Here is a 27,566-nt window from a genome sequence, read left to right on the forward strand (position 1 = left end):
CTATGTTCACAGTCAAGTATTAGGGAAAGACAGAAAGTTTTTGATCGATACAGGGGCAAGTAGGACCACTATAAGTCACGCCGAAGTTCCAGGGGCTCCGCTCTCAGGCTCAAGAAATGTTTCCCTTGGATTTTCAGGAAAACCCATTGTAAATGAAATATCAAAGCCAGTTACTCTAGAAGTAGGTCCATTGTCCCGTACTACTGATTTCTTACTTACTAAGTCATGTCCAGAAAATCTATTAGGTATTAAAACACTGAAAGAATTCGGTGCAGTTATATGCTGTTCCCCAGAGGGAATACGTCTGTTCCTACGTGACTTTAAGGGTCACTATGTATTACGAGATTTTTATCCCAGATTGTCCAATGTTCCGCAGCATCTATGGGCGCAAGGTCCAACTGATGTTGGTTATATGCAAATCACACCCCATCGTGTGACTCTCAAGCCAGGTGTAGTGTTACCACGAATCAGACAGTACAGATTGCCACCTGAGGCTGTAGCAGCCTTATCCAAAATTATTGACGAGCTCATGGCCCAAGGAGTAGTTGTAGAAACTGACTCCAATGTATGCAATTCTCCGATCATTCCAGTCATGAAACGTACTGATCCAAATGCACCCCCAGTATATCGATTAGTGATTGACCTACGAGAACTTAATAAATGTATTATTCCTCAGTATCCAGTTGTCCCAGATATTTCTTCCCTATTGACAGCCATTGATTCCGAAGCCATGTTCTTTACTGTAATCGACCTCAAGAACGCGTTTTTCAGTGTCCCTATTCATCCAGACAGCCAATTCCTTTTCGGATTTTGTTTAAATGGAAGGAGCTATATGTTCACACGAGCTCCTCAAGGTTTCACAGAAAGCCCTAGTATTTACAGTCAAGCACTCAAGAGACAACTAGACAACATTCACATGCCAACTGACACTGCCCTGCTCCAGTACGTCGATGATCTACTGGTCACAGCCCGTTCTGAACGTGCTTGCGAGCGAGCATCCCTTACCGTCTTGTATTTCCTAGCCGAGATGGGGCACAAGGTGTCCCCTTCTAAGCTTCAATTCTGTGTCCAGCAAGTGGTCTACTTAGGACACTTACTGTCCAAGAGGGGTAGGCAGTTGACACCAGACCGTATCCAGTTAATAGCGAGTCTTCCTCAGCCCAAGACCCAGAAGGAGGTACGTGCTTTTATCGGCCTCACTTCTTATTGCAGACAATGGATTCCTCAGTATGCATTTCTAGCCAAGACAATGATACAGTTAACGACACAGGAGACAGCCGTATCGACTGTCCTCCCTTGGTCATCTGAACATACACTCAGTTTTAATGAGTTAAAGAAAGCCCTATGTCAAGCTCCAGTTCTAGCTACACCGAACTACAGTAAGCCTTTTACACTTTTTGTCACAGAACGCGAAGGTACAGCATTATCTGTTCTCACACAAGATCAAGCAGGACAATACAAGCCTTGTGCTTATTTTTCGAGCACATTAGATCCGGTAGCCCAGGCTCTGCCTGTGTGCCTCAAGTCAGTTGCAGCCACAGCACTAGCTATCAGACAAAGTGATTCCATAGTATTAGGACACTCCCTGACAGTACAAGTTCCACACTCCGTGGAAGTTCTTTTAAACCGAACACAAACTCAGCACTTGACAATTGCACGTTTAACAGGTTATGAATTGACACTGTTCCAGCCACACATAGAAATCAGACGCTGCAACGTTTTAAATCCTGCTACATTGTTACCGTCAGTTACTTCGAATTCTGACACACATGATTGCGTGGAAGTAGTTAACATTACGACAAAGCCAAGACAAGATCTGACAGATATTCCGTTACCAGATCCCGACCTGACACTTTATGTGGATGGTTCATGTATGAGAACAAATACAGGAGAACTAGTCGCCGCGTATGCAGTGACTACCGACACCGAAGTTATTGAAACACACCGTATTGACACCCTGTCCGCTCAAGCAGCAGAGCTAGTTGCTCTGACTCAAGCCTGCATACACGCCAAGAACTTGAAAGTTAATGTTTACACAGATTCACGCTACGCATTTGGAGTCGTACACGACTTTGGAGTGCTCTGGCAGGAGAGAGGTTTCATGACTTCTCATGGAACCAAGATTCAGCATGGTCTCCTTATTCAAGCTCTGTTAGATGCCATACATTTACCGACATCTATCGCTATCATGAAGTGCAAAGCACATACGAAAGTTACTGACATTATTTCCCAGGGTAACGATCTAGCAGATCGCACAGCCAAGCTTACAGCACAGACTCCAGACATTCCAGTTAACATGACACACACTCCAGATCCGACTACATGTATGACAGTTAAGGACCCTACTCAAGATGTCATAGATATCCAGTTACATGCTACTCCCGAGGAAATCAAGAAATGGTCCGAACAAGGAGGGGTCCAGACAGATCAGGGATGGTTAACGAAAGGAAAAGCCACTTGGTTTCTCCCCGACTCTATGGTTCAAGTCATTATCAATACCGCACATAGTCCAGCACATTTAGGAGAAAAAGCTATGTTAGACAGTATCCAGAATATTTGGTTCAACAAGCATTTACGAGCTGCCGCCAAGCAGAAAGTCCGTACCTGTATGATATGTTGCCAGTTTAATCCAGGTAAAAGTGTCCCGGTGGAACAAGGTGGATTCCAGCCCCCTGACCACCCTTTTGAAGTCCTCCAGATGGATTATATTCAGATGGAGCGATGTCGAGGTTTCAAGTATGTCCTTGTAGTTGTATGCGCTTTGTCCAGGTGGACAGAAGCATATCCAGTTCCAGATTACACAGCCGCGACCACTGCCAAGCAGTTGGTTCGTGAGTTCTTCCCCCGTTATGGACTCCCTAGGGTCGTATATTCTGACAACGGCCAGCCATTCTCCTCAGAGTTAATGAAGCATGTTTCCCTTTTGTTAGGGTACCAGTGGAAGTTCCATTGTGTACGCCACCCTGAAGCAGCAGGTCTCGTAGAGAGACATAACCAGACCCTGAAAATCCGCATCGCCAAAGTGTGTAAAGAGAAAGGTGTGGACTGGCTAGTAGCTCTGCCAGTCGCTTTGTTCTATATGCGCATGGTCGCACATTCCAGATCAGGTCTGTCCCCGTATGAGGTCGTTTTCGGCCGCCCCCCTAACATGTGGGGTACACCCAGACCCCGAAGTATTACCGATGTTTCAAGTAATATGTTGACAGATTACCTAGCTTCCTTGATGTCTGCCCTCAACTCTTGTCGTTCACAGGTTGCCGCCGCATTTCCAGACAACACCGAGGTGGCACCGCATGAAATCGTTCCAGGATCCATGGTCCTTGTCCGGAATTTTGACCGCTCAAGTCCGTTGGAGCCTCGCTGGAAGGAGCCCCGACAGGTCCTCCTCGCCACCCGTACAGCCGTGAAGTTGGAGGGTCGCAAAGGCTGGGTGCACCTGTCACATATAAAGAAGTTTTATGGACTGAAACCAGTCTCAAAGAACATTTCCCAGGATTCAAAGGACTGCCAAAGTATTATTTTTAAGGACTGTCCCGCAAAAGACATTGCTACGAACCCTTCCCAGTTAGAGAAAACTCCGCAACAGGAGTATAAACTCAAGTTAAGGTCTAGTAAAATAAGTCAGCCAGTTTGATTGTCTAAGTCCTCCCCTAGGTGAAACGGTTAGACTGTTTCTGACATGTATAAAATAGACCCCCATAGTGAAAGAGTTAGTCAAAACTCAATCCGATGTATCGTTTTTCTATGTTTCATATTATTTCTCAGTATTATGATTTCCTGCACCAGTTATGCGTTTTACCTGTATTTTCCAGTCTCTCATGTAAATACGTCTTCTAAGGTTACGGTAGAACACACGTTTAGTGATCTGCCTCCTCATGAACTCTCTTACCGCCTCGCTATGCGAAATAATTCTTTCATCCGCATGTTACATTATTCACACCAGACCAGCAATGCCACTAATTGTTGGGTGTGTGGTCGACTCCCCCCTTTCCAGTCACCGAAGGGAGTTCTGCCACTTTTTCCTTATCCTTTTTCACATAATGGTTCGTGTGGAGCATGGTCCACGTTAACGTTATCCTCAACAGATATGTCTTTTCTTAACAGTACATGTTTTCCAGACAAGCAAGGTCTTCCCCACAGAACCGGGTTAGATCTAGAAAATGAAGTGTACAATTTAGGTAATTATTCTTCGAATTTCATGGTCCTGAATGTTTAGTCTGATTCCACTCCAGACTTACCTGCTATTTCAGTACTACCAGTCAAAGGCGAATTATGTGTCCGAAATAATGGTTATGTACATGTAGGACATAGTGATTGTACTACTATTGTCAAGTATAGTGACAGTGGGAAATCTATTTTCAAAGCTTCACGTCATTCTTATTTTATTTGTGGTCAAACTGCATATATTCGTCTGCCCCTCGATTGGGAGGGAACCTGTTACATTGCCTTCCTACTGCCACCAGTTTTCCTAGCCCCATCTGATTATCATAGAAATACACATCTAGTACACATTAGACATAGAAGGGAGTCCCCCATTGTCGATTATACTGAAACTGCTCTAGAACAGTATACAGATTTCAATAGAGGTTTCTTTTTCTTTATAGGACCTATCCAGAATAGTAAGCTGATCCGTAGGTTAACCAGAACCCTTGAAGCAGTAGTCAATGAGACTGCCTCTGCTCTAGGTAACTTAACTGAAGAGCAATCTGCTATGAGATTTGTCGTTTTACAGAATCGTCTCGTCCTTGACGTCATACTGGCCGATAGGGGCGGGGCCTGTAGAGTCATCGGATCTAGTTGCTGCATTTTCATTCCAAATAACGCGCCGTCTGTTTATTCAGCTATAACCAGACTCCATAAAATTGCCCATCTGTTACACCAAGATCCAGGCACCTGGACATGGTCCGGTTGGTTCTGGAATATAATTTCCGCCTGGGGATGGAAAGTCTTGTCCTTTCTAGGTATTGCAGTAGCGATCATATTCAGCTGCTGCCTCTGTATACAATGTGGCCCTGCGATTTGCGGCATTTGTGCTACCTCTTGTATTCCTAGTCCCAAGCCCCGTTCTAAATCCCGTTCCAGGATAATTCGAGACGAGCAAATGATACTGTATGAAATGATAGATGGTATCATGAATATTGATGTTTCCTGATGGAAACGTAGTGACAAGGAGGGAATGTGGAAAAGTAAATTTTGTCATGTTCTGTGTCCCTACGTGTCATCCATCATATGTTATATGTGCATGATTAAATATGCATATGTATTCCCTATGTTTGATTTAAAGACGTAATTATAGTTGTGTCCACCTCTAGTATGCCAGTTTCCAGTTCTCGTGAATACTACGAATATCAGGCCTATGTAAAGCTACGTTGCCACGTTTCTCAGTGTGCACGTTATTTCATTATAAAGTTCCCGTTTCTAGGCCTCAAAAGGGCCTGGACACCAGATTCAGCTCTTGTCTCCTGTCTCCTGAAGCCTCGCTGAGGAGCGATACAGCCCCCACCTGTGTCCTCGACCCTTCGCTTACTTCCTGCCTCGCAGTGCCCGGTTCAGCCTGGCTCTGCCTCTGAGTCTGCCAAGAGTATGTTATGATTCCAGATTATCAGTTCAGTCCTCCTTCTCTGCATTCCTAAAGCTACTGAATCGCATCAATAGTTTCCGTCATTGTCTAGCCTTTACGTCTCCATGTAAGAGAAATACTGCATTTAATGGTCATTTAATATTCTTCATCACGCACTACATGTAGAATAATGCATGGTCCAGTCTTAGTGTCTGTTAGCCTTTCCCCTCCTGACTTCTAGTTTATATCAACATGTTCCCTAAACATCAGATACTAGATACTGCTTAGGTACATGTCGCCCTGACTCTCCAGACTTCAGTCTCTGCTCCTAGCACAGAGTTCGAAGCCCCCAGCTTCTCCTAGTAACACGTCATTGCCAGTTTGCGCGCACCATTAGGTCAGAGGTCCCGGCTCCTTAGGTAGCCCCCTCCATGTTTCCGCCCCATTCATGACATATTCTGTTACGTCTGCATCACATGTCTATGTATACGCCTCTGTTACACCTCTTTTCACCCTTATCTTTCGCGACTGCTACGCGTCATGCCTATTGCTCCTCCCACTGCTACGCCTATTACGATGTAATGCTATGTGTTTGCGTTATGTATATATGCTCAAGTACTGTTATTAAAAAGTTACCCTTCCTTAGCGCGCTCATTCCAGATCCAGCCCCAGCAGCTGCTGGGCCCTGCCATTCTATTCCTATGCAGGTTGTCCTGTTCCTGTCCTTTATGCTGTAATAAACCTGCAAAACTCCTACTACCTCGAATCTTGACTCTTATTTATTGAGCTATCTGTTATTGCTATGCCTAGTAAAACCTAGATCCGGTATTATTTATTTATATACCACACTTTACTCAACAGTATTTAGCAGACACTATTGATTCTGTTGAGCCAGCCATTACATAACTATAGATAATATCATTTACGTATTAAAAACAGAATTTACCCTGTTATTGATTTCTTTATTCCTGTCTAATATTTTTTTAGCTTTATGGGCATGTGTAGGCATTCAGCCTGCAAACCTTGACCTCTCCCGCACTTCCCAGTAGCGAGATACCTGTGGTTTTGTGGTTTGAAATATCAAGCCACAAACTCCCCAATAAATACAAATAATAGCGCAAGATTCTTTCAAACTCCATCTCAGGGGCAGATAATATTTACATCTCAAATCTGTGAAGGAGAGGATTTTAACTGCTCCGAACAAGACCTATTATGTCCGTTTAGACAGAATTTCTAGCAGAGTGACTTGGTAGGAACCACTGAGAAATAATTTCCCCCTACAAGTGCTTCCAGTGATATAAAGAACATCGCCCCAAATCAGTTTTTAATGCCATATTTTAGGGACATAGAAATATGATATTAATTGTGAAAAAAATTGTGTTTTAGCCGACAGAGGAAGAAAAATGTGGCCAGTACGGTTATTACTACCACGCTCTAACTAACTGAGCTAACTGGCCACGTTCACATGGGACCTGGATTCTAGATTGGTTTTGGAGTATTGTGCAAGAAACAAGTCGAAGTGCTATTTTTAGGTCTCGCTGGAGTAGCATCCGAAGGATGCGTCCAGTTAGAGACGTATAGCCGCCCGTCTCGGGGGAATTAGGGACAGGAGGGTGTCACGCGCTTCTGCTGCTGGATTTGCCTGCTTGAACGCGCACGTCGGCTCCGTCCACATTCTCAGCAACATGCGTGCGCATACACACACAGACAGACACTCGCTCGCTCACACCCCCCTCCCCCCACAGTCATCGGCCTCTTTTAAACACACACACACGCATACACACATGCATACGCACAGACTCCAAGACACATACACACACGCACGCTCACACACATACAGAGCCCCCCACGCACACACACATGCCCCCCGCCCTCGCAGCTCAGCAAAGGCCCCCACTCACTGGTACTCGTCTCCAGCTCTCCATGCGAGGGCTCGTTGCAGGCGGCGGCGGTCTCTTCCTTCGGTGCGGGGCTCTCTCACCTCACGGGAGCCCCGCTAGCACCAGCCGCCCTTCTCCTCCTGCCCGCACGTCCCAGTGCTGGGTAGGCTCCCGCCTGGGCTTCCGGTGTGTCTTGACGTCCCGCCCCCGGCCTGCCTGACTTCTGCCCCGGATTGTGCACTCCACGCATGAGTCCATGACTTCCTGCTGTGTCTCTTAGGTATTATCGAGGGAAAAGGTATTTTAATAATAAAACGTTACAAATGTTAAATTATTTGGTGCGGTATGAGGAGAGCTACACAATCCCTGTTCACGTTTTTCACTTCAAAGCACGCCCCATTGAACACCCAGGTGCGCCTCCGTCCCAACCCCCAATCAGTCTCCTCCATCCTAACCACGAACCTCCAGGGGCCAAAGCAGCAGAAATACAGAGCTCCCCCTACCTCAGCAATGAAAACTCCTCGCTGCCTCCTCCCCAGGCTGCCTAAGCACGGTGTTCCCCCCTTACACCCTTCCACATGAGCCCCAGGACGATAAACCATGCCTAGACCCAAACCCAACCCCACCCCCTCCAAAGACGTCAGCTCCGAACCTAAGGCTCACATCCCCCCCCAACCCAACCATCCCCCCACTGTCCTGTTACGCCACACTCTATGCTCCCAAGCGCCATCTCAGCAGCTGCAACACCGTCCTCCTGTCCGTCTGTACTTTTTTCAAGCCCACAAAAAGATGTTAATATTTCACTTCTGTTCTTGGATTTTCGTCTCAATAAAATACACTGAACATAATCGTCACAAAAGTTAATTACAAAAATGTACGCTAGTGCCATTATAAATTTCAATAACTTTTTTCTAAGTATTAATTATAAAAAAATTAAAAGCCATTGTTATGTGTATTAACAATACATCTAAGTCATGTAAATACAACACATATTGCATTACAAATGCTATAGGTGTAACATTTGCGAAAGTTATAACTATTGGCATTGTAAATGACTAAGCTATTAATTTCGCTATTTTCAAAACCAACACATAAATAAAAAATGTGTCATTTACAATACCAATAGCTCAAACTTTCCTAATGCGAGACCTATTGCATTGCAAATGCTTGTTTTTGTTCCTTTTCATTCACATCCCATCCAGCTGAAGAGCTCTGATGAAGCGTGTGGACGCTCACAAGCTCGGCGCCTACAACAACAAGTTGCCAATGTCGAAACATAGGACCTCATGACGTGCCTTGATAGGTGCTTGAACAAAACGCTTGCAAGGAAGCTAAACGTCACACAGCTTCTAACTCCGCCTATAGACACTGCGCATGTGCCATTTTATACTGACTTTATTATTTTAGTGTTCGTACTGATAGATGCCATACACTTTCACAACTCTATTCACTTCTGTAGTTTTCCTATGCATAACCCCCAAGCAATTTGCAGGTAAACAAGCTCCCCACAGTACCTTCTTGCCTGGCTTAACTCATTTTATACATCTCCCATCACATGTTTGCTGCGTCGGGTCTTAGAAACGCCCGCCTTCCGCCCCACGTTTGCCTTTCAGTAAGAAATATTGTTAGACACATCTCTCAATTACACAATCCCTACCGACAATGCAGGATGTTGCTTCATACTTAATATAAATATGAGATCTAATTCAGGGCATTTTAGCAAATTGTACCAAGATACCCTGAATTTGCTAATGACGTGGCCTTTGATACTGTACCTGACCCCGCAGCTGGACTAGAATTTACATTGGGCGAGGTAGTTTGCGACATAGAGAGACTGGCGATGGGGAAGGCCCCGGGACTCGACAGATTGCCTGGCGATCTGTTTAGATATCATCCAGAGATCTGGGGCCCGTACCTCCTAATCCTTTTTAATTCCATCTTGGGAGGCATGGAGATCCCCTGTACTTGGCTGGGGGCAGAGATAGTACCAATTTTCAAAAAGGGCTCTCCTCTGCTCCCTGCCAATTACAGGCCGATCAGCCTTATAGATGTCCCCCAAAAACTATTCTCTCGCCTTCTCCTGGACCACCTTCTAGACTGGATGGAGGATAATGCAATTCTTAGTCCCCTCCAGCCGGGCTTCAGGAAAAACACGTCCACCATGGATCAGATTTTCCACCTCGTTCTCCTCAACTGGAAAACAGTGAGGATCGAGGGGGGGAGTCTGTACATGGTGTTCGTGGACCTGAGGTCCGCTTTTGACTTGGTTCCCCGTAAGAAGCTATGGGAGGTCCTAAAGGAGCTGGGCGTTTCTTCCCAACTACTGCATACTATAATTAGTCTCCACGAAGGCAACTTCGCTCAGGTTAGGTGTGGGAGGGATGGAGCGTTGTCCTCTAGGTTTCCTGTTCTCAGAGGGGTAAGACAGGGTTGCGTTCTTGCGCCAACACTGTTTTGCCTCTTTGTTAACAGTGTCATACTCCATCTTGACAATGTCAGGGACAATGACGCACCCCTGTTGGCAGGCAGGAGGGTACCGGCTATCATGTTTGCCGATGATACCCTCCTGCTTTCCAAATCCCCAATGGGGATCCAACGGGTATTAGATGGGTTTGGCGTTTTCTGCAGGCAACATGGGCTGGAGATCAATACAGAAAAAAACAAATTCATGATATTCAACCCCTCCTTTACAACTAGGCCTAATCCAACACTGGGTTCTGCAAGGCTGGAAAGGGTAAAAACGTTCCAGTATCTGGGGGTAACTCTACACGAGAACTTATCATGGGGCCCTCAGATAGCCAGATCCCGGTTAAAGCTGTCCCAGATGTCGGGGGCAATTCTGAAGGTCGCAAATACATCAACCTTTAAACCCATCAGTCCAGCTGTGGAGATGTATAAAATCCAAGACAAAGCGGCCGCATCCTATGGTAGTGAGTTGTGGGGTCATAAAGCGAGGACAGAATTTATCAGAGTAGAAAACAACTTCCTCAGACGCCTTTTGGCCCTTCCCCAAGGCACACCCTTGCTACCCCTAAGACTAGATCTGGGGCTCCCTTCAATAGATCACGAATTGAAACTAAAACCGCTGAGGTTCTGGCACAGGCTATGGACCACTGGCGAACTTGCACACTACAGGGAAGACCTCAAGCATGTAATGAATCTCAACCAGCGTGACAGAATCCCGTGGTTGGCCTTTATTAAGAGAGAACTACATCGTCTGAGACTCCCCGAGTTATGGGAGGTTCCTGAAAGAGGCTGTCAAAGAGTTCTTCGCAAAAGGCTGGTTGAAATATTCAAGGAGAAAAGTCTAGTCTCCCTCGTGTGTGCACCCAATATCGGCACACTGACTGAACAATTCCTGGATTCCAAAAATTCCTATTGTTTCGAAGGTTTTATGGACATTATATTTCCTATTTTTGCAAGGAAATTGTTCATTCAATGGAGGCTAGGCACCCTGCCCTTGAAAACCTTCACCTGCAAATGGACAATGCGGGATGATAAAATCTGTCTTGGGTGCAATAACTATGATGAGGAAGAAATTCACGTTCTGTTTTTTTGCCCGGCCTACACTAGACCAAGGAAATACTGGCTAGTGCCATTGTGCAGGAACTTGGGCATAAGAAACTATTTACATTCATATAGAATACTGAAGACAAGTACCCTGCCCCGCATAGTCTTTGCAATTGCTAAGTTTATAATGGCCATGTGGCAGATAAGGGGAAAAATACCAAAATACTGAAAAGTGATATGAATTGTAATGTAATCGTTCCTCAAGTCAATATTCTCTCCATGGAAATGAACTACCTATGAACTGTATTATGTCATGTTTTTATTGTATGTGGATTAGTTTTAAAACGTTTTAAGTTTTTTTATGAATCTTTTATGGTCTCAAATGGCCGAAATAAAGAATTTTTGGATTGGATTGGATTGAATTCAGGGCATGTGTACATCAGTCACACTTAGGATCATGAACCATAAATGTTTTCATCAGGTAGTCGTGGCCGAGTGGTTAAGGCGATTGACTTAACACCACACCAACTCCCTGCCTCTGTACAGTTTCAAAAGCCAGTCTTGTTCAGGAATGTTGCCTAAAACAATATAATAAAACCAGAATTTGAGTCCGCTAATTCCTGCCTCGTCGATAGAAAGTCTCAATCTCACCCTCTTTTGTCGGTCACTTGCTCCCACCCCCTCTGAATTTTTATTCCCCTCATTTTTTAGATCTCTCACTTTCTCCCTTATGCGTCCCTCTCCCTCCTTCCCTCCATCTGTCACGCACTTTCGCTTTCTCTGTGTTAGGTCCTCTGTGCCTCTCCCTTGCTCTCTCTGATACTTGGAATCATAGTACAGAAATTTTGCACTGCTGCAAATATATGAGGCAAGTAGCTCCGCACCATTTGTGCTACATGTATTACACATAATGAGGCAAAACTAATTTCTCCACACCAAGCACAGAAAGAGTCATGCAGAAGATAACAAACATGCATTGGCATAGCCAATAGGTCTAGCTTTTGAGACCTTATAAGTATATAGTTTTGCAGCACAATATCCTTGGTGCAACAACATCAGCTGTTGCATGGCTAAACCTTGTACCTTTGAAGCGTTTAGCCATGCAACGGTTGATGTTGTTTCAACAAGGATATTGTGCTGCATAAGTAAATACTTATAAGGTCCCAAATGCGAGACCTATTGGCAATGCCAATGCTTGTTTTATGTATGTTGCATGAAACGAAAACACAACATTTCTCTGCAAAATGGCTGTATTAGACTCTCACACATCAGGCACATAGAAAATAAATTAAAGGAAACCAGTATTTAAAACAATTTATTTAAGAAATATTCAAGGTCATTAGGGCAAAACTCTGGAGAAGGAGCTGACTCTGTCAGGGGATCCCCTGAAAGACTGGGGCCCTGGGCCAGAGCCCACTTTGCCCACGCATTAAAACGTCTCTGGTTTTGGGAGGGCTTGCACACTGATTGTCACGGTACACATGCTCGGTATGGCAGTAGCTTCTTAGAATGTGACCATTCTGTTTAGGATGCACACTGTCATGTGACAAACACTGGTGTGCAGCTTCAAGTATCTAAATGTGCAGGCACTGGTGTTCAGCTTTGAGTAAAGAAATGCACAGACAAACTTTGACGTGTAAATTCAAGTACCTAAATGCACAGACACTGGCATGCAGTTTCACGTAACTAAATGCACAGATAAAAGGTGACTGCCAACTAGGATCTCCTTGCTATAATATCTGTCACTAGATGTTACTGTTTATCTGTCCTTTCAAATTGGTCTGCTAGTGGCGCGCTCTTGTTGCTCTAAACAAAATGTTTAGGAGTGGGCCCCAACTTCAAAACATTTGGCTTAGAGGGGTTCAGAGCAAAAATGAATTGAAGACCTTCAACCTCAGGCAGAGCTGAAATTGGTTATTGCGCAATGACACATAAAAGGTAACCTTTATAGACCGTTTGTATTTCTAAATGCTGCACTTTCCATTAGGAACCTGTAGCTGTACACCGGACTCTTGTTCTGTACGAGAAAGGTTATGGGGGCGTCACCTTCAGTAGGTAGTCGTGGCCGAGCGGTTAAGGCGATGGACTAGAAATCCATTGGTGTCTCCCCGCGCAGGGTCGAATCCCGCCGACTACGCATTACTTTTTAAGCACTTCCTATTTAACATTCTAAATTAAGGTGAAACTGTAGTAAATCAAGCATGTCACTTGGGAATGCCTTCTACCAGTAATCAACAGATACGCTCAGCCTCAATGAAAAAGCTGAGAATCACCTGGCAAAATAGACATTGCAGACAAAGTGAGTTTACTTAGTCCTTATTACATCAGACAAGGCACTGAAGTACTATTAGGGCGAGTAGCAGGCTAAAGTAGTGACTTTAAAGTTTGTGGGTTAAATCGTGTTCTCAAAGTAACGTTTTCATACATTCCCCTGGTGTCTTTGGGGTTGGCTCACAGGGGAAACTATGACTGCTTTTGGGGAAGGGTGTTGTAAATGAGTGCAAAACATTGGTGAGGTGAATAGATATGGGGGGACAGTAAACAGACTGTTTAAAGCGCAGGGGAGTCAGTACCAATATTGAAAGAAAATAGGGTTATGTACTATGGGTTGAGATTGGGTAACTCCCTCTATATGTATAGAAGTTAAACCGGAGATCACACGGCTTTTAGTAGGGGTTGAGCAAGGACATGCAGTTTGAGATGAATCAATTAAGGGAGACATGCCATATAAGGACAGCATGGGCCGTATTATGAATACGGTGCCATTTTCCTGTTTGTGTCATGGCACACCTTTAAACATGGCGCACCTTTAAAATGGTGCGCCAGGTGCAAACAGGAACAGTGTGCCATATGACAAATGATGCATTGCGCTTGGGGCAGCGCATTCAAGTGAAACACTGAGCAGCTGTTTAAAATCTGCTCCATGTTTCAATGTGTGGAGGCAACCATCCTGCTCTTTCAAGAGGGGAGAGATATTTCCTTGCATGTAGGTGCAGTAAGTGACTGCACCCACCTGCAAGGCGATATCAGCGAGGTCCATGGGACCCCCCCATTTCCCACAGAGGGCTACCTTTAGGGGACGCACTGAAAGTGTGCCCCCTTTTTGTGACACACTTTTAGTGCACCTCCAAAAATGCATGTCTTCCTCTGCGCCCGCTTCCATGATATGGTGCGGGCGCAGAGGCAAACTGATTCCCTCATTTGCATTGGGCTATGCCACTATGCAAATGAGGGAACTCCTTCTTATGATCACAAAGGGATCTCTTCACAGGGAGATCCCTTCACAAAAAAGTAGGAGAGGCAGAGTCAGATGTTCCGCCTGTAAGTAGTGTTTTGTAATCAGGGTCGAATTGACCTATAGGGCAATCAGGCAGTACCCAAAGGGCTGGTCTGACAGGTCATTGTGTGGGCCTTTTTTCCTTGCTGTACATATGCTTGTTTTATGGTCTTCAGGGCTGGTTTTTACTGTTGATTTCCCTGGTATTAAAACACATTGCCTGATGCAACCTCAAATCCATGCAGTCTTCCATACCTTGCAAAACATTTATACAGAGTACTCTGCAAGTTCAAAAATGCAACAGTTTGCAAATATGGACCACTTTGTGCAAATGGTGTGAACATGTGTAAAAATCACAAAATAAAGAAGTAATAGTACCACAAAATGTGATGCACTATGCTTTATAATTTGGCTTTTCTTGATGGATACTTTAGTTCACATTGCCACATAATTCGGTCCTCCCTTGCCACATAATTCCAGTTTTGCTGACAATAACTCACCATCAGACAACCAGAGTTAAAGGCCAAGCAAAGCTGGTCAGCAAGGAGAACACTTTATGAAAGGAGGGAGGCAAGAAAGGTAAGGATTAGGTAGCCAGAGGGACATAGGAAGAGAGAGTAGAGAGAGCGAAAGTGACTGAAAAAAACGTGATGAAAGAGTAGAGGGAGAAAAAGAGCAAGAGAGGGCAGGAAGGAGGGAGGAGGAAGAGAGTGGGGAGAGAGTGAGCAGGAAATGCAGGAGAGAGGATACAGAAAGGAGGAACCATTGAAGTTAGAAGAAAATAGAGCATGCGTAGCTAATGAACGTAGGGGCATATCATCAACAACCAGCGATAATTATCGATAAGCGCGCTTAGCGCTAGGATATTTATAACCGGCTATCGCTGGATTTTATCGCGGAGATAGCATGCTATCAGCGACGCTTATCCCCAAAGCAATAAAAATTCCAGAGTTAGCTGCCAAATGTGCGATTATTGCTGGAATTCCAGCAATAATCGCACAACGATTGGCGATACGTTGTTAATAGGGCAGGGCACACTTAGCCATTATATACACCTTCCAAAAAGACACAGAAAAGGAACCAGTCAACCTTTGCGCAGGTTCTTCTACTGTGCTGCAACACATGTTGCTGCTTTTAAGTAACTTTTGGTCTGTTTGAGTCAGAAACGTGTTTTTTTAATCTGTAAATTATGCTGCAGATGATGGATTCAACACAGGACCAGATAGTCAGGAAGAGGACCCTCCAATCGCCCTCTCAAAAACTGGACGAGATACAGGGCACAGGGAGGGAAGGAGAGTGATGTAGGAAGAAACTAATGAACTTGGAGTGAAGGATGGAAGAAAAGGAGGGGTGAAAAGTCCTGTCAACCAAGCACCAGACGCAACTCTTGTGCCCACTACTCTGTCCGTGGTGCCCTATAAGCCTACAGATGTTGATTGTGCCTCTCAGGAGCAGTAGAGATACAACAAAATGCCCCAGACCAGGCAGCTGTGCCTCCATCTCCTCTTCCTTAGAAGATTAGCAGACACTGTGATAGAACTAACCATCCCACAACACTATCCAGTCCCATTTCGAGCATGGTACATAGAGTATGCGCCGTGCCCATACCTAACCAAGTGCCCGGCTACCTCAGTCGGTAGAGCATGAGACTCTTAATCTCAGGGTCGTGGGTTCGAGCCCCACGTTGGGCGCAAGCACAATTTTGGTAGTTTCTTGGATCTTTAAAAATATATTTTCTGTTTTTATTTAATCTGAATTATATTTCCATCCCTTCATGGTTTGAAGCATGGCAAAATCGTAAAATGGCACGTTAACAAAGAATGAAAAGAGCATGTAGCCTGGCACATTGGACTTGTCGTTTAGATTGGAAGGGAATGCTTTTCGAGAAAGCCTGTTGATTCACTTAGGGTTGTGAATTGCAGCTCTTGGTCTTCTATTTCGTCACATAGGATGGACTTCAAACCCCTTTGTCATAAACGAACTGCGAAAGTGCACAGTATGAACCCCGGCGAGTCCCAGAAAACGGAAGTGAAAGGGGGTGAAGGTCCCTCGCAGCGGATGTTAATGGGGGGTTCTTGGGAGGAGCTGTTTGACACAAAAAGTGTAAGGGTTTGTCATGTCGTAGCAGCAATAACGACTGACACTTTTTTATATTTAGAAGAGCTTTATTTCTTACTTCTTCGTCTGGACCCTGTCCCTACTCTAACTGTACCTTTCCTGTGTCCGCTCCTCCCTTTCCTCTGGCCCCCTAGCTCCGCCCACTCCCAGCTACTAGAATGAATCCCAACATTACATATCCCCCCTTGTTAGCGAAATGAACTTAGCGTCCAACATATTTAGAGTTCCTAGATCAGCCATACGAGTCCGCGGGCTGTTCGTTGAGCTATGGAGACGCATCTCAGCTTGTGTTGTGTGGCCTTCTGTCTCCTCGACGAGAGCATCCTTTATTACAAGAGTGCATCTTTGCACTTGCACGAATTCTCGTGTGATGTGCGTATGCTCAGATTCATGGTGATTTTCACTCAACTTCTGAGTGATCCACTCACTTTTAGTGTCTGAGGTGTCTGTGGAGAGCTCAGCTTGATATCGGCAGTCTGTCCTCCTTTGTGACTCTTGTTCAAGTGACGCTCGACCTCTTTTCTGAGGGGGTGTTGTTCTGGTTCTCTTCCGAGCGCCTGCATGTATTTTTACTTCCTTTTGTCTTGTCCGGTCGAGAACAACACTGTCTTCCTGTTCTGAGTCCTGGATACCAGACGGTAGGGTAAGAACCGCGGAGATCATCGTGTTATGGCTTGGAGACTGATTTGCTGTTTCTGGTTGTCTCACCCACTCCTGCTCGCGCCTGGAACAGGTGAACCCTGGGACCGGCTGGGTATTTGTATGTTTCGTTCTCATCCGATGATGACCTGTCTCTATCGACACGTCTGGCTTCCCTTGCAGATCGACTGGTTGGTCCGTTTCTATCTGGGTGCTAATGGCCACTATATCTGTTTTCCTTTTATAGGACCTTCGAGTCAACCTTGCTGCCCCTATCCGGGGTGACGGTGTAGTATTTGTGTCTTGATGCACCTGTGACTGACATGACAGGTTGTCTGGTGGAGTGATTGAGTGTGCATGGACATTGGTGTGAGACGTGTTGCTCTTGACGGGAAGAATGTCCCTTGGTTCTCTGGTGTGTTCGGGTGATTGACGCCGTGGCCGTTGTTGGGACCACGACTCTGTCGACTTGAAGGATCGGACCGACATGCTTTCTGAATCAGAGGAGTTCTCTGTCAATTTCCTTTGAGAACGTTCCTTTGAGAATGTCTTAACGAGTGGACTTCGGAACTGGGTAGTCCGTGACGAGTTGCTTTGCACGCCAGAGTTGTCTTTGAGGTGTTTCTCTGGGTATCTTTCTCAAGGTGTCTTCGTTGTCAATTCACTGGAGAGGTTGTTCGATAACCACGTACTCATGTCTTGAGTTTGATCCCAAGGTATTTCATTTCTGCCTCTCTCGCATGATTATAATGACCTCCTCTCCGTTTCTTCACTATTTTGAGTGTCATGAATGCGTTTGTCTTCCCCTTTTCGTCGTCTGGACGAATCAGTCCATCTTATGCGGTTCACTTCCTCTTCACACTTGTTTGGTGTACTGACATCTGTGTTACCAGTGTGGTGTGTTCTTCTGTTTGGCGTCTCCTCGGACTCGTCTCTCGAACAGTGAGATGCTTGTGTGTGGTCATGTACCGATTTCCAGTGTTGACTTGATTGGTTCAGTCTGCTATGTTTTGCCTTTTTCGCGTGTTTGTTGGACAGACTGTCATCTGGTCCATTGGTGCGATCTGACCCACTTGACACTTCATCTGCTTCAGAACCGTTTGCACCATCTGTTGACCGACTCCTTGAGGTTGAATAACTCCTTAAGGTTGTATCAGTGCCGCTATCGCAATCCTGACTCATCCTGGTCTTTCGTGTTGTTGACTCGGAGTATTTCATGACGTTTTGTCTCTTCTTTTGTCTTGGCTCTGATCTGCCTTCACGTTTCTTTTTTCTGGTTTTGTTTGATATGTCTATTACTTCGACCCACACTCCAACCTCGGCCCCTCTGATGATTCTCCTTAGCGACCACTGCCCCTGAAGAATCTTGCGCTTCGTGTCTGCATTTGAACAGCCTTCAATTATCTGAAGCCGAACGGCTTCTTCATTTGTAAAGGTATTGAAGTAACAGCCGGGTACCAAGCTTTGCAATCGGGCGATGAATTTTGGCAATGGTTCTCCTGGTTCCTGCCGTGCTGTGGTGAAGGCGATGCGAGCATGATCCACATCTACCGGTGCATGGAAATGGGTACGTAGCTTCTTTTGGAGTCTCTCATAGGTCTCTGTGTCCTTTTCAGGGAATGTTCTGACTAAACGTCGGCCCTCATTACCTACCAGCTGGAGGAGTAGTGTCAGACATTTTCTATCTCTTCGTTCACCGATTGCGTCGAGGAAATCGTCCAATGATTCCAGACACCGGTTCCATTTGGGGTCCAAACTCTGACTGTCAGTCTGTGTCACTGGGGGCGGTATTTCAATGCAGGGATTGGACCGATGGGTTGCTGTAACCACCGCCATGAGGGAGGAAAGTTTCCGTCTGCTACCATCGCAGGATTGTTCACTTTGCTTCCCGTCTTATTTGCTGACCACCTTCGGCCGAGATCCTTGGTCTGGTTGTCTCCTCTGAGGTTGGTAAGCTTCGCAACTGTCTCGATAGGCGCTAGTTAATGACATACTGATTGATTGCTTTATTTCGATATGCACATATCATAAAAGCAGTACAAAAAAATAAAAACAGCATGTCGAAATAAGTAAGACTGTACATATGTGTGAGAATTAAAAACACGTTAGGTCAGCATAAATTAGATAAAAAAGAATTAAATTGATGTGGACAGTCTTCTAAGTCTAATCAACCAAGCCCATTTTAAAAATTTAGCAACAGCACAAACAATGGGAGGGGCTGTATTGGTTAAAAGAATCCGAAGTGCAACGGAGTGCTGACGAGTCCCCAGTTCTCTGCAGATGGGACCAAGCCAACGTGATCTGGGGCGACCATAGTCCGGGCATTCGAAAAGGAAATGTGGCACCGTCTCTGGCTTATCCTGGCAAAGAGCACAGAAGCGTGATGTGGGCTGGGCTTTATTCCACCTCGAGCAGAGGTCGGCCAAGGGCAAGGTTCCTAACCGAAATTTAATATACAAGGACCTATCCATAGCAACTGATATAATGTCCATGTATGGCTCGTACAAGGCAGCGTCTTTAAACAGCAAGAAAGCTGCGGTGGTTTTGCAGTGCTGCTGACTTCTAGAGCGCTTCACATAAACCCACTCCCAGAAAAGTTTTTTTAAGGTCTTCTTTGGAGGAGCGGAGTGACTATGCCAGCAAGAGTCCAAACCTAGTTCCCCTAAGAGGTGTTTTATATCCTTCAACCATTTGATGCTACGCCAACCATCAGAGTGCATCACCTCTGCCAGGCCATTGGCATAGGATTGTAGCTCCGGGACCCTCCACAAGCGTGCCCAGAGCAGAAGGGGTCGAAGCCGAGCCTGGTCCCTTATGGCTTTACAGCCAGTGTCCATGAGCACTGGGATAGTTGGGCTGCTCGATGGAATGGCAAGGAGATCCTTGATGAATTTATTTTCGGCCTTGCTCAATGAGTCAACTTTGCCCAAGCCCCACAGTTCCGATCCATAAAGTGACGCAGGGACCGCACGTGCTTTGTAGATCTCAAGTATAGGAGCAACACAATGTTTTGTAGAGTTATTGAACTCCTTAAGAAGGGCGCCCCCCACCCTTTTGTGGGCCAATGTCATTTTGTCAATGTGGGCCGTCCAGCTCATCGCGTCATTCAGTCGGATTCCCAGGTAATCAAATTCTGCCACTCTTTCTAGGGGTATAGAGTTCAGAATTGGAGGGCGGCCAAGTTTGCGAGGTGGATGCATAACTAGGTACTTAGTCTTGTCTACGTTGATGACAAGGCCCTTGGTGGTACAGAAGTCCTGGAAGCGGTTCAGCAGTGTTTGGAGACCTTGGGGGGTTTTAGAGATGAGGAGGGTGTCGTCGGCGAACAACAGGGTTGGAATTTTTACTCCTCCCAAAATGGGAGCGTCTGATGGTTCGCCCAGTAGGTGATCTACCACCCCGTTAATGTAGAGGGAGAATAAGGTAGGGGCCAAAACACAGCCCTGTCTTACTCCCCTCTCGACCCTGATCTTATCGGTCTTTTCCCCATTCAGCCCCCATCTAACCTGGGCATGGGTGTTGGTGTGCAGGTTAATAAGGAGGTTTAGTAAGTACGGGGGCATCCCTAAACCGTGCAGCACCCTCCAAAGTTCCTCCCTTGGTACCAGGTCAAAGGCAGTCTTAAGGTCAATGAAGGCCAAGTAAAGACTGCCTTTGCCCAGTACCACCACCTTCCAGTGTAATAACAAGAGCCTGAAGACCTGTTCAATAGTTCCTGTACCTGAACGAAACCCAGCTTGCATATCGGACAGAATGTGATTGTCGTCCACCCATTGGGTGATCCTCCCCAAGATGGTTTTCCCAGCCAATTTCTGGCTTGAATCTATTAGGCTTATGGGCCTATAGTTCCCGGGTAAGTCCCGACTGCCCTTTTTGAAAATGGGGACCACCTCCGCACCTCTCCAGGAGTCAGGCACAGGGCCTCCCCCCATAATTGCATTGAGGAGTGCAGAGATTAGTACCCCCCATTCTTCCGGGTAAGCGCGGAGGATATCCCCCGGTAGGCCATCCGGACCAGCTGCTTTCAGAGGAACCAAGGTTTTGATCTGCTTTGTTACATCCAAAGCAGAAAAAAGTTCCAGGTCACGAACTAGAGTAAAGGGTGGGAGTTTAAAGGAGTCATTAAGTGGGCCTTCGACAGCAGAATAAAGATTTTGGAAGTGGGAGAACCAAGTCTGGGCGTTGATGGTACACGTCCTCCGGGAGTCGTCAGGACGATTCCTTTTGCCCACCATGTCCCAAAAACCTTTGGCATCTTTCCCACGGCTGGCAGCCAGGAGGTCCTGCCAGAAATTAACCTCCCACTCCATCCTTGCATTTTTCTGGCAGAGTGCATAGTGTCTCCTGGCCTCCCTAGTCCTAGACAGTAATTTGGACTTGACTGCCTCGATGAGAAGTGACTTCGCCTCCCTACACTTCTGATTGTACCAGCCCTGGCCCGATCGTGAGCTTGGTTTCCTTCCACTCGGGTGAGCTGGAACTACAAAGAGGTCGCTAATGGCCTGAATTATGACACAGAACCTGGGTGCCACCTCCATCAGCCCTTCCTCTTGGCAATCAAGATTGACTAGGGCTGAGACCAGAAGCTGCCTAATGGCAGAAGTTTTCTCCTCCGAAAGAGCTAGCTTCGCCCACTTTAGCCGTCGACCACAGTTTGTAACCACTGACGGGTCCGGGGCGGGGTTACAAGGCGATCTACTCACAGTGCTATTGAAACACCTTTGGGACAGGGTGAGAGACAGGAGATTGTGGTCACTCTCTACAGAGGGTACAATCACCATGTCCTCCACCAGGCTCCACAGGTGTATGTCAAGGAGAAAATAGTCGATCCGTGACATGTGCCCTGGCCTGTTGTAGGTGTGGGCCCCTGCTTTGTCGGACCTAGTCCTGCCGTTGGCAGCTCTAAGACCAAACTCCATAACTAGTGAGTTGATCTGGAGGGCTACTTCTGTCCACTTTTTAATAGGACTAAGCTCGAGGGGCGGAATCCCCCACCCATTATCATATTCCTCTTGGTCTGTTAGGATTTCCAGGTCCAGGGGCTCGAAAGTGCAGTTCAGGTCACCTGCCAACAAGGTACAAGACCTATGAGGAGATGAGCGGAGATGGGCTTCCAGACAAGCTATTACTGGGGATTCTCTTCCCCCCTTAGTGCCACGGGCGTAGATGTTAAAAATGTTTAAAATGACTCTGCCCTGGGAATTTCTCAGCAAAATATTTAGGAGATCAGGGCAATTTGTGTCCCGCTCCTCCACCCTGCAGTTGAGTTCTGTGGCTACCCAGATTAGTAGGCCACCCGAAGGGCGGCCCCTGCCAGTTGCACTTTGTACTGCCGGCAAAAAGTGGGTGGAATAGCCCGCCTTGTGTAGGGGCACCCGACTCCAGGTTTCCTGGAACAGGCATATGGAGTATTGCTCCACAAGCTCGTTCCAGTCCGGCAGCGCTAGCTTCCTCTCGAGGCCCGCCACATTCCAGCTGAAAACCCTAATCTGGGGGTCCGTTACAGCCGCAATGCTACAATCCTCGACAGGGAGTGATAAGTCCACAGCACCCACACCAGGGGGACTAGCCAGAAGATTATAGGATGCCCCAGTCTCCCCCTTCTCCTCTACGAGCTCGGCCGTAGCCTGAATTTGCGATGAGGAGGAGGAGCCATTGGTTTTAAGGTAAGGTGTTGGCTCAACAGCAGGGCTTGAAGCCACAGCGACCTCCCCGGGAACATTACTGAGTCAGCAACTCCAGGGTCCCCAGTTTGGTATCACTGGAGCTAGACATAGCCGCTGGGGGAAAACTCCCGGGGTAGAAAGGCCGTGGGCAGTGTTCTCCACAGAGAATTGGCCCCAGGACTGCTGATATGGGTGGGTTGTCCAAGGTGGAAGGTGGGAGTGGTCGTAATGGACCGTGGGTAAAAGAATGTCAAGTCGACTATGTCGATACCCGTTCCAACCGTGGGTTGACCTTGAGAGCATATCAGATGGGCGACCCTAGCATCTTGGAAATTTACCACCACGCAATCCCCTTCAAGCGATTTTTTCCCGTTTCCAATCCATCCCACCCTGCGTACACCAAGAATAATACCATCCACTCCCGAAGGCAAGGGCCTGTTGGCTTTCAGCCAGTGGATGACCTTATTCTTAAGTGCCTGATGGTTTTCCCGCTGGGTACTCCCAATAGGGGGGACTTTAGTAAGAATAACAACATACGGGTGACACTCAGGGGGGAGGTTAACTGGGGGGCACTTTCGTCTAATATTCTGAGGAGGACCTAAAGGAGAAGGGTTTCTAGGTGGGACGGGGATAGATATAACCTTAGGAGTTGATGCTATACCGCCAGATGTAGCAGATGAAACAGCCCCAGGTTGCGAAGTAGGGCCCGTCCCTCCCTTCTGATGTTGCCTTGGGCCTTGAATAGGCACCGGGGTTGTTACTACTGGGGGAGGGGTAGCATGCACTTGAGCAGCATGAGTAGAAGCATTCGGCTTTATCTGCCTAGGACCGTCCTTAGGAGCAACCAAGATAGTATTCCCAGGGGCTGGTCGCTTGGGCGGCTGCGTCAGCTGATCTCCCGAGGGGGGTCTCACTGGGACCTCTATCCTATTGGTCTTATCTATCCTATCTGTCCTATCCTCACTGAGCTTTGGCTGAAGTTTGAACAGGGTTTTCAGGGCAAAAAAATTATCCCTGGTAACCTGTTCAAAGCAGTCAAGCCTATCCCCCAACCTCTTGACCTGGTCTGTAAGTGGTAACAAAAGAGACCTGACCAGCTTCTCGATCGACTCCAGGGAGGGACCCACATTGGCTAGGTCAGGCGTTGATGGGGCCAGCAGGGAAGGTAGTACTGTGTCGATAATGGTTGGAGCGCAGATAGGTGTCCCTGAAGATACAGGTCCTGCGGCACCCGGGGGGGAAGGACCCCTCTGGGGCGGGTACCTGGAATGGTTAGTAATCTTGGATGGACAACCCTTTCGAGTGTTATTTGCCCTTTTCCCCTTCCTTTTGTTAAGCTCCTGGTTAGGTCGAGTTTTAGGCGGAGGTTGTGGGTCAAGAGCAGAAACCTCAGGGCAGTGTTGGGACTGAATGCCAGGGGGGCATGCTATGGAAAACTCAGTGCATGGATCTATAAGCACGGCACAAGGGCTAGTACCGTGGTTACCAGTCTGTGAGCTTTCTACCCCATCTATACCACCCTCTAATGGTGCAATGTAAGAATCCCCAGGTAGGTCCCCAGGCAAGAGTGCAGGGGAAATAAAGTTTTGTGAGGACAACACTATTGCTGGAGATGGGCTTTTAGAGGGAGGAAAGTCAAAAGAAAGGCGCCGTTCTGATATGGCGAGTTCATTGTCGATGACAGCCGCCACCCTAGTCAGGAATTTGTCCATAGAGCCGAACATAGTGCCCCCGGGGGCACTTTCCCCGCCACCCCTCAAGGCCTTACCGGAGCGAGTTGACATGCTGAGTTCCGGCCCCACAGTGAAGCACCACAAGTTGAGAACGGTACGGTGGATGAAAGTGGGGTGGCCCTGCCCTGCCTCCTCCTGCCCCGGACGGCCACAGACGGCCCGCCCTTTGCTCGGGCTTCGCTCGGCGTCCCGCTCGCGTCCCGCTAAGCGTCAGGCAGTTTGTTAAATGGAGGGCGTTGCAGGCGGGGGCGTGTCAGCAGGTGGGCGCGTCCGCTCTCCGGTCTGGGGAAGCAGGGACTCCTGGTCTTCTGAGTCCCTGCTTAGCGCCGGCGAGATTGGGCTTCCAGGCGCCTCCCAGATACAGCGCGCAGTTCGCCTCTCTCTTCAACCGCGAAGCGGCACCCGCGGAGCGGGTGCGGCGAGGAGCAGCGGTGAAGCACAGGCGGTGAAGCACAACCCAGCAGCAGGACAGTCAGGGTGGCGTGGGACCAAACGGCAGCAAGCAACCTCCTCCATGAAACTTGGATTTCTTGAGTTCCGAATGGCCACCTGACTCGTGGCTCGCTTTCTTTAGAGTTGCATGGTAGCTGCAGGCGGTTGGTGGCTCTTCCGCGATGGTGCCTGGCACATTTGACATCCCGTTCACTCATATGTCTTTTCTGGATTAGTGTAGGTTATCCAATCACTTCGTTGATGAGAGAGGGCTTCCTTGACAGTCCTCCACTCGTGCTTCTGGAACATTTATTTTCTTAGCTCCCGTTACTTTTAATTGTTTGTCTGCACGTGGTGCTGAACGTTTACTTTGGCGCCTGTCTTTGCTCGTGCTCATTACATTTGGGATTTGCATTTGCTTGTGCTCACTGACTTCGGAGCTTGTGGTCATCCGTGTTTTTTTATATTCACTGCAGTCTTCGCTTGTTTCAGGCATTGGCTTGTGCTTGACGCGCTGTGAATCTTGTATGTGCCAGTGCTCGTTGCTAACAGTTACTTTTGTTGATTCCTTTTCTTGTCACCTGTATTAGTGCGTGTTTGTGCTCACCGTGTACTTTGCTTGTCTCTGGCATTTGCTGGTGCTTGTTGGACTGCTGCAACTTTGTACTTGTCAGTGTTTGTTTGTTTCCATCTACCAGTGCTTGTTTCTTACACTTGTCACTGATTGTTCCTTCCGCTCACTTGCATTTACCAATGCTCATTTCCTTTATGCCTTTACTCGTGCTGATTTGTTTTTGGCAGTTATCAATGTTTGTTTGGCTATTGTCACTACATCAACTTGCATGTACCAATGCTTGTTTTGCAATCTCCAATGCTGTCTGACTTCAAAATGGCCGCCCATTCACTTCATAGGGATGTCCTTTACAGTCGCCTGACTTCAAAATGGCCGCCCCCAGTCATCCACGAGGCTTGAGCTCCTCTTCAGCCTCAGTTACACTTGGGCTTTTTCTGCAATCACCGAGGGTCCCTTCTTCCAGCAGTAGGGATTTGGCAGCTCCACATCCACTTCTGGGCCACTTTCCACCATTCAGGTAGGCCGGGGCAGGCTCTAGCGTCTTCCGCTCGCCGCGTGCCGTTTCTCACGCATCGGGGGTGAGACCCGATGTCGGCGTTATCGGCGCTTTCGTTCTGGCGCCTCCGCAGGCTTCACTTGCCTCTCACTGCACTCCTCACTTGAACTGGACGCCTCAGGAGGGCTGGGGTGGGCTCCCAGTCCCTTCCTTCTTGATGCAATCTTTGGGACACACTCCCGATTTTGGCGCGAAAATTGCGCCGGACACCAGAGGGTCAGTGCTTCACTTCTCACTGCTCAGGGGTGGTCTCACACGATCTCCTGGTCGTGGGACAAGTCCTCCACCGCTGGCCTCAGGCTGTAGGCGGAGGCGACCTCAGGGCGCAGACGTCGCAAACGGCGATCACGTCTGGCTGGTGTCCGGGACAGGTCAGTTCTTCCTCTCGCTTTTCAGCATGACTAGCAGGTCACTTAGATCCCACCTTCGTCGCCAGTTGTCATGTCGTAGCAGCAATAACGACTGACACTTCTTTATATTTAGAAGAGCTTTATTTCTTACTTCTTCGTCTGACCCTGTCCTTACTCTAACTGTACCTTTCCTGTGTCCGCTCCTCCCTTTCCTCTGGCCCCCTAGCTCCGCCCACTCCCAGCTACTAGAATGCATCCCAACATTACAGGGTTGATGGTTTATGCCTGGGTTTTAACCGTGACGAGCACCGAAGTGTGTGCGCGAGCCTGTGATGTCCAAAATACCCCCTGGGGAGAGTGAAAGGGTGAGACTGTGGCAGGTGTTTGTGGAGAGGACGAGGAGGAGGGAAGACGTGAAGAGTTAAAATGTGTCCTGATAGAGCATGCGCCGTGGCACTGGGCTCCGCTCTAGATGGTGCAACTGAGGGTCGAGAGGCGGGAAATACGCTCGCCAAATCTGGACGAGTTAGGGAGTGTCATAAAACATATAATAAATCAACAATGCCGAATACACTCCCTCTCTTGACATGGTGCATGACACCCTCATGCATGGATGCATGTGGCCGGTTAGCTCAGTTGGTTAGAGCATGGTGCTAAGAATGCCAAGGTCGCGGGTTGGATCCCCGTACTGGCCATGGTTCTGTTTTCTACTTTCAAATTGCAATTTGTACAAAGGTGGTACAGAAAGTGTACTGACACATTTACTATACAGTTAGGGAAGAAGGCAAATTAAGAGGGAGATCACAGGCTACTGTTTTACTTGCCTCCTTGAGCCGAGCCGGCCATCTGAATTTTTGATAAGTGCATCGTGTATCATAGGTCATATACAGATATATGTGGGGTTTTTTCTTGTTTTTTTACATGTAGGTTTTGGCTTTTAGCACAGTAGAATGTTTACTCCATTATGTAGCATTTCTCAGAGCTGTGTGTTTCTAAACACGTCCTTGAAAATATTTATGTACTGATACGATTCCATAAATGAACCAAGAGACATATCAGTTGTGTCTCTCTCACATTTTTTCACATGTTAATACTGTCTGGGCAAAGTTTTCACCTCATCAGTACTATTTTCACATCTAAATATAGTAATAAGCAACTGAAAGATGACCAGGCAACCTTTGTTTAGGACCTTCCACTGCATGGCATGACAGGTCACAGAGATTTTAGTAACTCTTGAACCATTTGAGCTAGTATTATTTTATTTTGCTGTT

General features: G+C 47.1%; 3 non-coding genes across 3 annotated transcripts; all 3 read left to right on the top strand.

Moving 5' to 3' along the window:
* The first annotated feature begins 13,005 nt into the window (after positions 1–13,005).
* TRNAS-AGA (transfer RNA serine (anticodon AGA)) lies at positions 13,006–13,087 on the top strand. Its single transcript has one exon. It is a non-coding gene; the product is annotated as a tRNA-Ser (tRNA).
* Positions 13,088–15,845: 2,758 nt separating this feature from the next.
* TRNAK-CUU (transfer RNA lysine (anticodon CUU)) lies at positions 15,846–15,918 on the top strand. The gene has a single exon. It is a non-coding gene; the product is annotated as a tRNA-Lys (tRNA).
* A 10,998-nt stretch (positions 15,919–26,916) lies between these two features.
* On the top strand, positions 26,917–26,990 carry TRNAL-AAG (transfer RNA leucine (anticodon AAG)). Its single transcript has one exon. It is a non-coding gene; the product is annotated as a tRNA-Leu (tRNA).
* The last annotated feature ends 576 nt before the right edge of the window (positions 26,991–27,566 follow it).

This window comes from Lissotriton helveticus, chromosome 12, assembly GCF_964261635.1.
Source record: "Lissotriton helveticus chromosome 12, aLisHel1.1, whole genome shotgun sequence".
In the NCBI taxonomy this organism is placed as follows: Eukaryota; Metazoa; Chordata; class Amphibia; order Caudata; family Salamandridae; genus Lissotriton; species Lissotriton helveticus.